Genomic DNA, 13,007 nt, shown 5'->3' with positions numbered 1-13,007 from the left:
TTGACAGACAGTTATAAGTTAGATCAAATATATTTTTAATATTAAATATATTGGAAATAATTCAGAATTGGAAAAACAAAAGAGCACTCACTCTTGAGAGAGAACCGGACCGGACTTCATGCAACCAATATAGATTCTCGGTTTGGACCGGTGCCTTCCAAGTGTATTCATTAGCATTCCTAAAACAGCACAAAATTAGAAATTCCTTAATTATTAATGGATATTATAATTAATTAATTATTAATTAATCATTAATACATCATTAATTAATTATATTATGATTAATACGTAGGAGAAGAAGAATGTAAAAAAAAAAAAAAAAAAAAAAAAAGCTTTCTCATCGTATCATAATTCTGAAAATTTCATTCTTCAAAATAATTCGTATTTGAAATTATATCGAAAACCCTTTTTCTCAAGTATAATTTTTTCACAATTTAACTTTAAAAGGCTATTATTTGAAATATATAAAAAAGATTGAAAAAAAAAAAAAAAACCCGTCTGTTCTTGACGAAGGATGTAACAAAAAATTCCTAATCGTTCTTATTTTTGAAAATTTCTTTTCATCGATTATTCTTGATAAAACATTCATACAAGAAATAAAAGAAATCATATAGAACAAACCTAAATTGACACATGAACATCATATCAACCTTCAAGTAGAACTCAGCATCCCAAATGGTAATGCAGTGGAGAAATATAAGCGAGTCTTAGTGGATAATTCATGGTAGCCTTCAACATGTTTGAGCCTCAGAAAATCATGAAACTCAGCTTTTCCTCATCAATGGCTTGTCAAGCACACTCCTGGTGTGGCACTGTGCCCTATCACAAACCTTATCACTACTCCCTTTTTCTTCCTCCAATTTCTTCAACTTTGCCCCTAATTAATCCATTGCCAAATTTCATTTAATATGCTTTGACCAAAGTTGTAAGTTTTCATTTATATGGGTAAATAGAAACCTGTAGGCATCCATGTTTCTCTGACACCGGTCTCTCCTTTTCTTGCTGTGAAAGCTGTATTAATTCCAATGACCCACGCCTTCTGTAAAAATGTGATTAGTACTGCTCTTTCTACTGAATTTTGGCCATCAATATTCCTTGGTCTAGCCATGCTAGTTCCATTTCCAGTGCTGAAATGTTTTGTTTCAAGTGACCTATATTATTCATACATTTATAAAAAATTAAAAAAAAAAAAAAAGATTAATTCATATAAAAATTAAACAACATCATAATAACACAGACCACAAATTTTCTAGTGACGAGTGAAGATGGTATGGATATCGAGTATATTTCAATCATTGAACAAGAACAAAGATTTATAATAGTTAACTCAAAATATAACATCGACGTGGAAAATTCCAAGTATATTCAATCATTCAACGAGGATAAAACAGTTCAGATAAAATAACTTGTAATCGATAATTTTATCAATAGTAGAAAAGATTAATTAGCTTACTGGATAGCTTGGTGAGTCCTTGTGACCTCTTCCATGATATTATATGATTTTCCTTCACAAAATTCTGTCTAAAATAGAGGAAAAAAAAATATTAATATTCTTAATTTTGTAACATTTATTACTGTTGCAATTCAATAAAATAACAAAAAATTCAATTACACCCACAAGAAGTACTTGGAGCTATTAATTTAGAGAGAAATTAACTGAAACTTGAGTTGAGCTTATATTATTTTATAATTAAGAACCAACTCAATTTATATACAATACTTAACATTATTAATATTTCTTAGTCGCATCTATTTTCAGCGGCTTATTTCAGAAGCACTTCTAGAGACAAAAACAAAGACACATGCAATTGTCAGCGAGTAGCTGTAGAATTAAGAACTACCGAAGGATTCTTGGGGTCAAAATCACTTCTAAATTCTGCAAGCTGCTTCGAACATGATGGCGAATGATCGGAAATTCTCGCTCTTCTTGTTCATATCATTCTTCTGAAGTGTGTGATGAGTACTTGTCCATGACCTAACAATGATCCTGCAAGAAGCAAGCTATGCAGAGAACAATAATCACTTTTCCTGAAAGTGCTTTTCCCCTCATCTTTCTAGGCTGTTCTCAAGCTGCCAAGGCCACCCCCCTGCCGTGTGGCATCAGTCGCCGCAATCCCACGGTCAGCTTCGTCTTTTTGGCAGCCAAAAGCCTAGGGTTTTTGCCCTTGGCAAACTCCATGAAAGCAAAACAGAAAAAATGAGAAGAAATTGAATCAGTCACATAATTTCTAGCCTAATATACGTCAAACAGGAAGATTAATGTTTAATATAACATGTCATGAAGAAGGATATGATGGCTAAATCGATTAAAAAATCAAAGTATTAATTGACAAATCTCACTCAAATTAATTATCGAGAAGCAAAATTGAATACTCCAGCTTCATATTCTCCATGTTTTCAAAATTAATTCCAAGAAATTTTCATCATATGTAATGTTGAAAAGGTTGGCAAATTTTAATGCAAATTTCCTAAATGGAAAAACAAAATTTACATAACAAGCTTAAAAAAAATATATAACTTTAAGTAATATACCTTGAGAAGAGCATAAAGATGTTAATTGCGGTGGTTTTCGATGATAAATTCTTGATATAGAAGAATGATATATATATATATTAGGGGTGGGTTCAGAGCATTTTTCGACGTATCTAATTATATCTAATTAGAGAGATATATAGTAATGGGAGTTGTTTGGTTGCTGAGAAAATTGGGTCAGTTCAATCATGCAATATTCTAGCTTCACCAGATTTTTTTTTCTTTGAGTGGAGCTTCTAACTGGTAAGATTTGCGTTGTGTTTTATTTGAAATTTTGTTGCCTATAATCGTGTGAGAAAGACGCTTAATTAAGCTAATTAAGACAAATTTAATCTTGTTTCTTGCTTAATTAGAGGCTCACTGTTGCAAATTTCCTTCAGAAAATTTGATGAATCTTTTGGTAATTGAATTAAAAGATAATATCTAAGTGGCAATTTATTTATTTATTTATTATTTTTAATTGATGGGGAATATTGCTTCTTATAGGGATTGATATTGTGATGAAATAAGTCAGATTATACTCAAAAAGAGATATTAAACTAGGGTGATAGACAAATCCATTTAATAGGAAATCACGAAGGTATAATAGTTAAATAATAATAAAATTGGTTTCTTTTTTTTTTTTTTTGTTAGACTTAAATATCGATGTTAGACCTATTTATTAATTTAACTTTTAAGTCAAGGTTAATTTAATATACACTAGTATGGGAATTAACAATTTATTATTATTATTATTATTCATTTATTTGTTATAACAATTCAATCGCATAAGCTCGGGCCCCGTTCGCTTAAACTTTAAAATCATATTAATATTTTCACATGAAAGGTTTGTTGAACTTAAATAATAGCGTTAGACTCTTATAGACAGCTTTAATTCTAATTTAATATCAATTTTTAACTATAGAATAGATATATCTCAATTTTAAGAGAACGTTAATATCAAAATTCATGGCTGATTTCCCTTTCAAAACAATTAAAATAACATAAATATTCTTAATCTGATAATTTTAACAATTAAAACCATAAATGTCTCAATTAAAATAACATTGTATTTGATTAGAAAACAATTAAATTAATGTGTATAAATATTCTAATTATGATATTGTCAACAATTGTAATAACACCATAGAAACGTTCCAATATAAATTTATCAAAAAGGGTTTTCATACACAAGAATAGATTATGCCAAATTTATAATATAAAATAGAATAGGGAAATTTTTAAAAAATTTTGAGCTTAGGGAAGCTCAAAATTTGAACTTTTTCCATGAACTGTAAAATAATTTCTCCCATCACTTAGCACCAGTCAAACTCTTTCAACGAATAGATAAGCTAATCAAACAGGCTCTAAATATATTTAATCACCCCAATTTAAAGCTAGTTACTGAGTTTATTAGTTTTTAAATCAAATCCACGTTTCATGTGATACCTTGTTGGACATAAATACTAATGTTGAACTATTATAAGCTTTTTGGTCAAGTAATATCTTTTATTTTTAATATTTATTATATGTTAATGCTTAAACCATATAATAAATACATCTTGTAACTAAGAAAAGAGTGGATCTAACGGCATCCCACTAATCGACTAAAGAAACTCCACTTTTCAATAAATTTTATAATAACAAATTTATCATTATATTAATTTAGAAGTTAGTTTTAATTTCCTGTTCTTTAAAAATACTTTTAACACCTCACTATTATCTCATAAACCCTAATTTTTTTTTTTTTTTTTTAATGCTATTCAAATCATTCTTAGAACTTTTAATCAATATATTGTGTTGTTTAACTGTATTATGTTCTAGGGATTATTTGTAAGCAATTTTTTTAGCTTTAATTTCAAAACTTTCAATTCAATTATCTAAAATTTTATTTAAGAAATAACGATAAATGAGGTATATAGCATAAATGAAGAAAGAGTAACACTACACTCACAAATACTTCTCACTAACTTTCTTTCACAAACGTCATGCGTTAACTCACAATTCGTCAGTTCACATGGGTCTCGCCTATCTAATAATGGGTTCCGCCTAACTATGCTCATCACAAACTTCGACATGGGGTTAGTGAGAGAGGTTTGTTAGGTTAGTATTATTGATGAAGAAAATGTAATATTAACTTTTTTTAAATTAAAAAAAAAATATAATGAAGGGCATTTATGAAAATTATTGATTAAACCTAGATTTGGGCTCTCTCTTTCAACCCATATAAGAACAAATATTTATAATAGAAGACGGACTTAAAAATTACAAGCGTGGATATAAAATATGTATAAACTCAAAACCTAAGGCTATTACAGGTGGGTCTTGAGCATGTGGTCGGGTCGTCCAAAAAATAATGAATGAACAAAACATATTTCACATTTAAACAGCGGCGAGAGGGGCATCAAGCTAAGGAACGATACCTTGTTCCTTGATGAAGTCCCCGGCAATCGCTAGTAATATGAAGAATGTAATGAAATGTGAAATAAACATAATACTTTGGGCATTCAAGCCCTGTATTCTAACATCTCATTAATGCAGAAACAAGTTTATACATGGCGAGGTGGTTCCCATCGGCTAAAACATTGAAGACAGAAAACTTGCTTTTAGCGTATCACCTTCCAAGAGCTAGTATTCCATGTCACAATACTTCCGCCCTTGTCTATGTGAAAATAAAGTTAATAGCTCATAAAACAGTGAAGTGGATAAGAGCAATATAAAGAACATCGACATGGAAAAATTCTGAGTATATTTCACTCATTCAATGAAGATAAACAGTTAAGATAGAATGGCCCGTAATCTTAAATTTATCAATAATAGAAAAGATTAATTAGCTTACTGGATAGCTTGGTGAGTCCTTGTGACCTCTTCCATGATATCTACTGAATTTTCCTTCAACCAATTTCTTCTTTAAATAGGTTAAAAAAAAAAAAAATTTATTACTTTCAATACCAAAATTAATATGCTTAATTTTGTAATATTTATTACTGTTGAAATTCAATAAAATAACAAAAAAATTAAATTACACCAACAAGTAGTACTTGAGCTTATTAATTCATATATAGAGAGAGAAATTAATTGAAACTTGAGTTGAGCTTAAATTAATAACAACATCAGTTGTATAATTAAGAACAACTCAGTTTATTATACAGGAATTAACATTATAAATATTTTCTGAATCACATCCTTATTTCAGCAGCTTATTTCCGAAGCACTTCTAGAGACAAAAACAAAAACACAGGCAATTGTCAGGAGCAACTGTAGAATTTTGAACTACCAAAGGATTCTCGGGGTCAACCTCACTTCTAACTTCTGCAAGCTGCTTCGAAATACGATGGCGAATAATCGGGAATTCTCGCTCTTCTTGTTGATGATCATTCTTCTGAAATGCGTGATGAGAACTTGTCCATGACCTAACAACTGATCCTGCAAGGAAGCAAGCTATGAAGAGAACAATAATCACTTTTCCTGAAAGTTCTTTTCCACTCATCTTTCTAGGCTCGTTCTCAAGCTGCCAGGGCCACCCCTAGAGAGAGCATAAAAATGTTAATAATACTTGATATAGAAGGATAATATATATATATATATATATATATATATATATATAGGGGCGGGTTTAAGAGCTTTTAGCGACGTATCTAATATCTAATAAGAGGGATATACAAGTAATGGGAGTTGTTTGTTTGCTGGGAAAATTGACAGTTGAATCATGCAGGATTCCTGGTTCACCAAATTTTTAATTTGTTTGAGTGGAGCTTCTAACTGGTAAGATTTGTCGTGTGTTTTGTTTGAAATTTTGTTGCCTGTAAGTGTGAGTAATCGTGTGTGAGAAAGACGCTTAATTAAGCTAATTAAGACAATTAATTTTTTTTTTTTTTGGTAACCAGGGATATCTGGGTCAGCTTGTACACATCTCAACTAGTCCCCCAAGACCTTGAAATTAACGACTGGGTATCCAGTGGCCACCCTTATTAACAACTGAGAGGAATTGAACTCAAGACTTCCTGAGTAATACACTCAAAAGTCCATATCACACTATCCGGACATCTAGGGGTGGTTTAAGACAATTAATTACTTGTTTCTTGCTTAATTAGTGGCTCAATGTTGCAAATTTTCTTCAGAAAAACTGATGAATCTTTTGGTAATTGAATTAAGAAGAACAATATCTAAGTGGGCAACTTTTTTTTTTTTTTTTTTATTGCTTTATATAGGGGATTGATAGTTGATGAAATAAGTGAAAGATTATACACAAAAATAGATATTAAATTAGGGTGATAGACAAATCCATTTAATAGAGTAGTTTAATAAAAATAAAAAAACTCTTTCAATTTTTTTTTGGATATGCCAATTTTTAAACCATGAAATAAATATATCACAATCTCACATAATATTAAGAGCAACACTACACTTACAATTTTTTCATACAACCCTAATATAACAACTCGCAATTGGTTGGCTCGTAGTGGATTCCGTCTGTCCAAATGCAAATTGACCAATCGCTAGCGGTCACCTCAGGGTTATATAAAACAGTTGTATGAAAAAGTTGTAAATGTAGTTTTATTGTTGGTGTCAAATGTTATACTTACAACTGAGTCATACAACCAACCAAAAAACAAAGGACAGAGTAGTCATTTCACATAAATTTTGTGCAATTTTTTGCTGGTTGTATAACTCAATTGTAGGTAAATTGTTATTGTTAAATAATGTCAAGTCTAAAATAATGCAATATACTCTACATAAAATAATGTCAAGTAAAATTATGGTATAAGTTATTGTAATTTACTCAACATTAATTTTAAGTAAATAAATATTGCCTATTAGTTTAGAATTTATAAATTTAATTTTGCAATGGCTGGTCAAACTATGGTCAACACAGATCAATGACATTTACCACTATTGACCAGTGTTTGACCATTGCTTTGACTTCCATTGACCGGCATTGACCAAACCCGTTCATCTTTTGACTTTTTTTTCTTAATTATTAGTTAAATAATAATTAAAAAATATATTAGTTTTTAATAAATGAATTTTTGTTAAAGAACAAAATTAAAATTATACAATATAATTCATACACCAAATATAGCATAATATAAAATTTAATACAGTGCAATGTTCTACCCATTAATACAATGCAATGTTCTACCCAACATCATACAACATTATTACTCAAGAAGTCATGAGTTTGAATCCCCACAACTACTAATAAAGGATAGCCACCGGAGGCTTACTTGACCATTAACTTTAAGGCTCTGAGGGAATAGTTGAGGTGCGCGCAAACTGGTCCGGATACACCTAGATACCAAAAACAAAAATCATACAACATTTAACATATCATTATATTATACAATGCAATATTATGCAATTTATTTAATATTATGTTATATCACATGTTAAACATGCCCTAAATAAATGAAGTTATATTTTTGTTAAAAGTTATAGCCTGTGGATGGTCGGAGCCAAGTGACGGGGTTTATAAATCATGATCAGGAAGTGTTACATTCATAATTTTAAGCACAAGAACCAAATAGCATAAGCAAGTTGTCATATTGGTGGGATAAATATTAATTTTACTATCGTGCTGCTTAACCACCATGTTGCTTCTTCGATCAAATTCATAAAAAAGAATCTTTTATGAGAAGTAAACAAGTTCATGATGTGCTTCTTGTTGTTGTTCAGATAGGAGCAACTATTAATTATGAAAAAAAGATAAGCTAACAAACAGTTCTCATAAACTTCTCTTACAAACGCTGACGTGGCAGCTCGCAATTAGTCAGCTCACATTTGGGCAGGCGGGATCCATTGCGAGCTAACCAATTATGAGCTGACACATCGCGTTTGTGAGAGAAAGTTAGTGAGAAGAGTTTGTGAGTATAGTATTACTGATTAATTATATGTAGAGAAGCTACCGGGGCCATGATTTGCCAAGGAGACAAGAATTTCCATCAGGGCTGCAAGAGAATCAAGCCAAACCATCAGTAGAACTGGATAAATGATAACAAAGCAATGAATTCATTATCTTTTCATCGAGCTTGCAGATTAAGGCATCAACACTCTAATTCATTCCATCACTAGTACAAACTTGAAAGATAAATCCTTGATAGATGTATGAGCTTTTGACTCATTAAGAATAATTTCCATGCTAGGCCACTTTAAAACCCATAATTTTCCATCCTGTACTGCACCAAAATCTAAGCATCATATACGCCATAACTAAAGCCAAAACTATAGAATGCATTTTGTTATGATTAAAACCAGTTCTGAGAAATTAAGAGAAAAAAAGTAGAAGGGAAGAGAAAGAGAAGGGAAAGAAAAATAGAGAGGAGAAGTTTGGAGAGTTTTTGTATTAATTCATTGATAATCCCTCATTAAAATTATTGAGTATATATGGTGGTTTGTTAGTGACCATCTCTAACCAACTATAGTTGGTAGTGCCTAAAGATCTAAAGAAGTATAACAAACTCTTTTAGAAATTATGAAAACACAATAGCCCAAAAAGCATAACTAATTTGCCTTTGCCGCCTTTCCCTTCCTTTTATATGAAACAATTCCTCCCCCTTGAGTGTATTCATGTCCCCAAGAACACATGAAGTCTAGGAGCTGAGCCTGAATAAAAGTGAGGTCCTCCCAAGTGCAGTCTACAGATGGCAAGTTGCTCCACTTGATAAGCACTTGAGAAATATGTTGGTCATTTCTCAAAATTGTCCTTTGATTGAGGATTTTTTCTGGTTGTACTATGAACTCATCTTCCTTCAACTCTAGTAGAATATTGATTGGCACAGTTCTATCTCCAATTTTCTTTTTTAATAATGAAAAATGAAAAACAAGGTGGATGAAACTATTCTCTGGTAGTTTCAGTTTGTAAGCCATAGGTCCAATCTTCTCTGACACTTGGAAGGGACCATAGTATCATGCTGTTAGTTTGAGTAACTTCCTGAGTGCGATGCTTAATTTTCGATACGACTATAGTTTTAAATATACCCAATCCCCAACTTTAAACTCTCTTTCTGACCTGTTTCTATCTGCATATTTATTCATTTTATTGCTTTCAATTGTCAATTGTTCCTTCAGTTGTTCCAACATCTAAGCCCTCTAAGTTGGGAATTCTTCAACAGCTGCCATCGAAATGGAACGATTAGGCAAAACTAGTAAAGGAGGAGGGTACCCATATAGGGCTTGAAATGGTGTCATCTTCAGAGAATTGTAAAAAGTGGTGTTGTTCTACCACTCTGCCAAATACAACCATTTTGCCCAATGTCTAGGTTATGCAAAACACATGCATCGCAGATAAGCTTTAGGCAATGATTTACCCTTTTCGGTTGACCGTCCGTCTAAGGGTGATAGGCGGTACTAAGTTGTATTTTAGTGCCCAATAGCTTGAAGAGTTCTTACCAAAATTGACCAGTGAACAGTCGATCTTTATCAGAAATAATATTTTTAGGCAGCCCATCCCTTCCGTGAATACCTTAGTTACCTTAACAATCGAATAAGGATGAGATAGAGCAAAAAAATGGCTACACTTGGTGAATCTGTCCACCACTACTAGTATGGAATCGAACCCTTAGGACTTAGGTAGTTTGTCGATGAAATCCATTGATATGGAATGCCAGGCTTGCAACGGGATAGGCAACGACTGAAGTAATCCTAGGTAGGCGCAGGACTCTAACTTGCATCTTCAACAAACATCACAAGTCAAAACCCATTCCATTACTGATTTTTGTATCCCAGGCTAGTAAAATACCTGTCTCAACCTCTAGTAAGTGTTCTAGATTCCTAAATGTCCTCTAAGAGGTGATTCATGAAAAGTCTCCATTAATTTGGATCTTAAATCTCTACTACTCCCCAATATAACTTACCTTTATAATATATAAGTCCATCTTTGAGAATACAGTTAGCTATAGAGTTAGGTTTAACTGATAGAGCTTGTAGTAGGTTGACAGCTTCCTCGTCGCCTTGATATGATTCCCAGGCTTTTTCTATCCATGTTGGAATAATAGAAGAAGCAAGGTAGCATAGATACTCCATATTTGGCCTGCGGGATAGAGCATCTGTAGCCTTGTTCTCAGCCTTTTTTTTGTATTGAATTCTATAGTCTAACCCCAACAATTTAATGACCCCTTTTTGTTGAACATAAGTATGTAACCTTTGTTCTAGAAGATGTTTTATGCTTTCCTGATCAGTCCTTATAATAAATTGGCCTTGCTCTAAATAGTGCCTCCATTTAGAAACTACAAATAAGATTGCTAACAATTCTCTTTCATATGTTGATAGCTGCTGGTTTCTTGTGTTGAGTAGTTTTAAGAGGAAAGCAATAGGCATTCCCTTCTGCATAAGGACTGCGCCAATTCCACAACCACTAGCGTCACATTCTAGTGTAAACCCTTGAGTAAAATTTGGTAGAGCCAGGACTAGAGCTGAAACCATTGCAACTTTGAGGCTTTCAAAAGCTTCTAGAGCCTCAGAACCCCATATAAAAGCATCTTTCCTCAATAAATCCATTAAGGGTTTGCTGATTGCTCCATAATTCTTAATGAACCTTCTATAGTAACCAGTTGGTCCCAGGAATCCTCTTAGTTCTTTCAATGTAACCGGTACTGGCCATGAACTCATTGTCTCAACTTTGGATGGATTTGTTGTTACCCCCTTGCTAAATATAAGGTGTGCAAGATAAGCTATTTCTGTCTTTCCAAATTTGCACTTTGACATCTTGGCAAATAGCTGCTACTCCACCAATATTTGAAGGGCTTGTTCTAGATGCCTCAGGTGGGATTTAGTGTCTAGACTGTAGATTAAGATGTCATCAAAGAAAACTAGAACAAATTTTCTCAGATAAGGCTGAAATATTTGGTTCATGAGGGCTTGGAAGGTGGCAGGGGCATTAGCTATGCCAAAAGACATAACTAAAAATTCAAAATGGCCTATGTGCGTCCTAAATGTTATCTTAGGGATGTCAACAGGTTCCATCTGTATCTGATGGTAACCAGCCCTGAGATTTAGTTTAGAAAAAATGGCTGCCCCATGAAGCTCATCCAATAAGTCTTCAATTGTCGGAAGAATTGCGAACTTGTTCTTCACAGTCCTCTCATTAAATTATCGATAATCTATTGCAAAATCTCCAACTGCCATCCTTCTTCTTAACTAAGAGAACTGAAGATGCGTAGGGGCTGTAACTAGGTTAGACTATTTCATAATTCAGCATTTCCTTGGTGAGTTTCTCAATCTCTATCTTTTGGAAGTAAGGATATCGATATGGCTTGACATTGACGAGTTAGGCTCCTGCTTTTAACAATATTTGATGGTTGTGTCTCCTTAAGGGGGGTAACCCTTTTGGTTTTGAGAATACACACTGGAATCTGTGAAGTAACTTCCTCAATCCCCATTGGAACTCATTGTCCTACTGTAACCTTCTTGTGACTTTAGGTTCTCTGATGGTTAGTGAAAACGGCCTCATTGTTATTCCATTCCATTTGTTTTTTACCAGCTTCTGTAACCCTTTGCAACTCATTATCTTTAAGGAGAGTTCCTTTGTTATACCTTTGAATTCCACCAATTTCCCGTCTTTCTAAACTATCAAATGATTTTCCTCAAAATCAAATATTATTTGTGTGCAAGTCTTCATCTAATCTACACCCAATATCATATAGTCTCCTAAATCTAATACCCTTTCATCAAACTGGAATTTATGCCCCTACATAGCCCATGTACAACCCAAACATTTGTCCTTCACCATTAGTTTTCTGCCATCAGCTACTACTGCAACAGTCATTAGAGAAACTTGCATCATCTCTAGCTTAAGCTCCTTCACAGTCTTGCCATTGACGAAGCTATGGGTACTCCTACTATCAATCAGTATCAAAATCGTCTTTCTTTTCATTTGCCCTTTGAGCTTGATGGTATTATCACTTACTCCCCCATCGATAGCATTCATAGATAACTCCATTCACCCTTCTTTTTCGTCATGACAATCAATCCCTTCCTATTCATAGCCCTCTTCCATCACCCCCTCTTCTTCTTCTACTATCAATTCTTCTGGTTCTTCTTGTAAGGCCATCGATTTCTTCAATCGACATTGGTGCCTTGGAAAATACCTGTCCCCACATCTGTAACAGCTTCTAGGGTTTTTCTTTAGTTGGATTTTATTTGTGTTAGACCCACTAAATTCCATGAAGGAGGATTTTTGGCTTGAATGAGTAGATTTTATGGGGTTTGTGTTTGTGGAATTGGTTTGGATTCTGTATTGTGAGGTAGAGTTGCTAGGAGAATGGAATCTAATTTTGTAGAATTTGAGTAATTGGATTTTAGATAAGGCTGGTTGTTTGAGTTGGTAGGACTGTGGGTGTTTGCTTTGGTACTAAAATAGGGATTTTGCTTGTGGTTATGGTTTAGGGCCTTAGCATTCTCCTAAATGAGTATTTCTTGAATCTTGGCCTGTTTAATGGTTTGGTACGAATTGGTGGGCCTTAGGAGCCTCACCATGGGCTCTATTTCACTTTTGAGGC

This window comes from Pistacia vera, unplaced genomic scaffold (assembly GCF_008641045.1).
Source record: "Pistacia vera cultivar Batoury unplaced genomic scaffold, PisVer_v2 Contig836, whole genome shotgun sequence".
Taxonomy (NCBI): domain Eukaryota; kingdom Viridiplantae; phylum Streptophyta; class Magnoliopsida; order Sapindales; family Anacardiaceae; genus Pistacia; species Pistacia vera.
Note: the sequence above shows the minus strand (reverse complement) of the source record.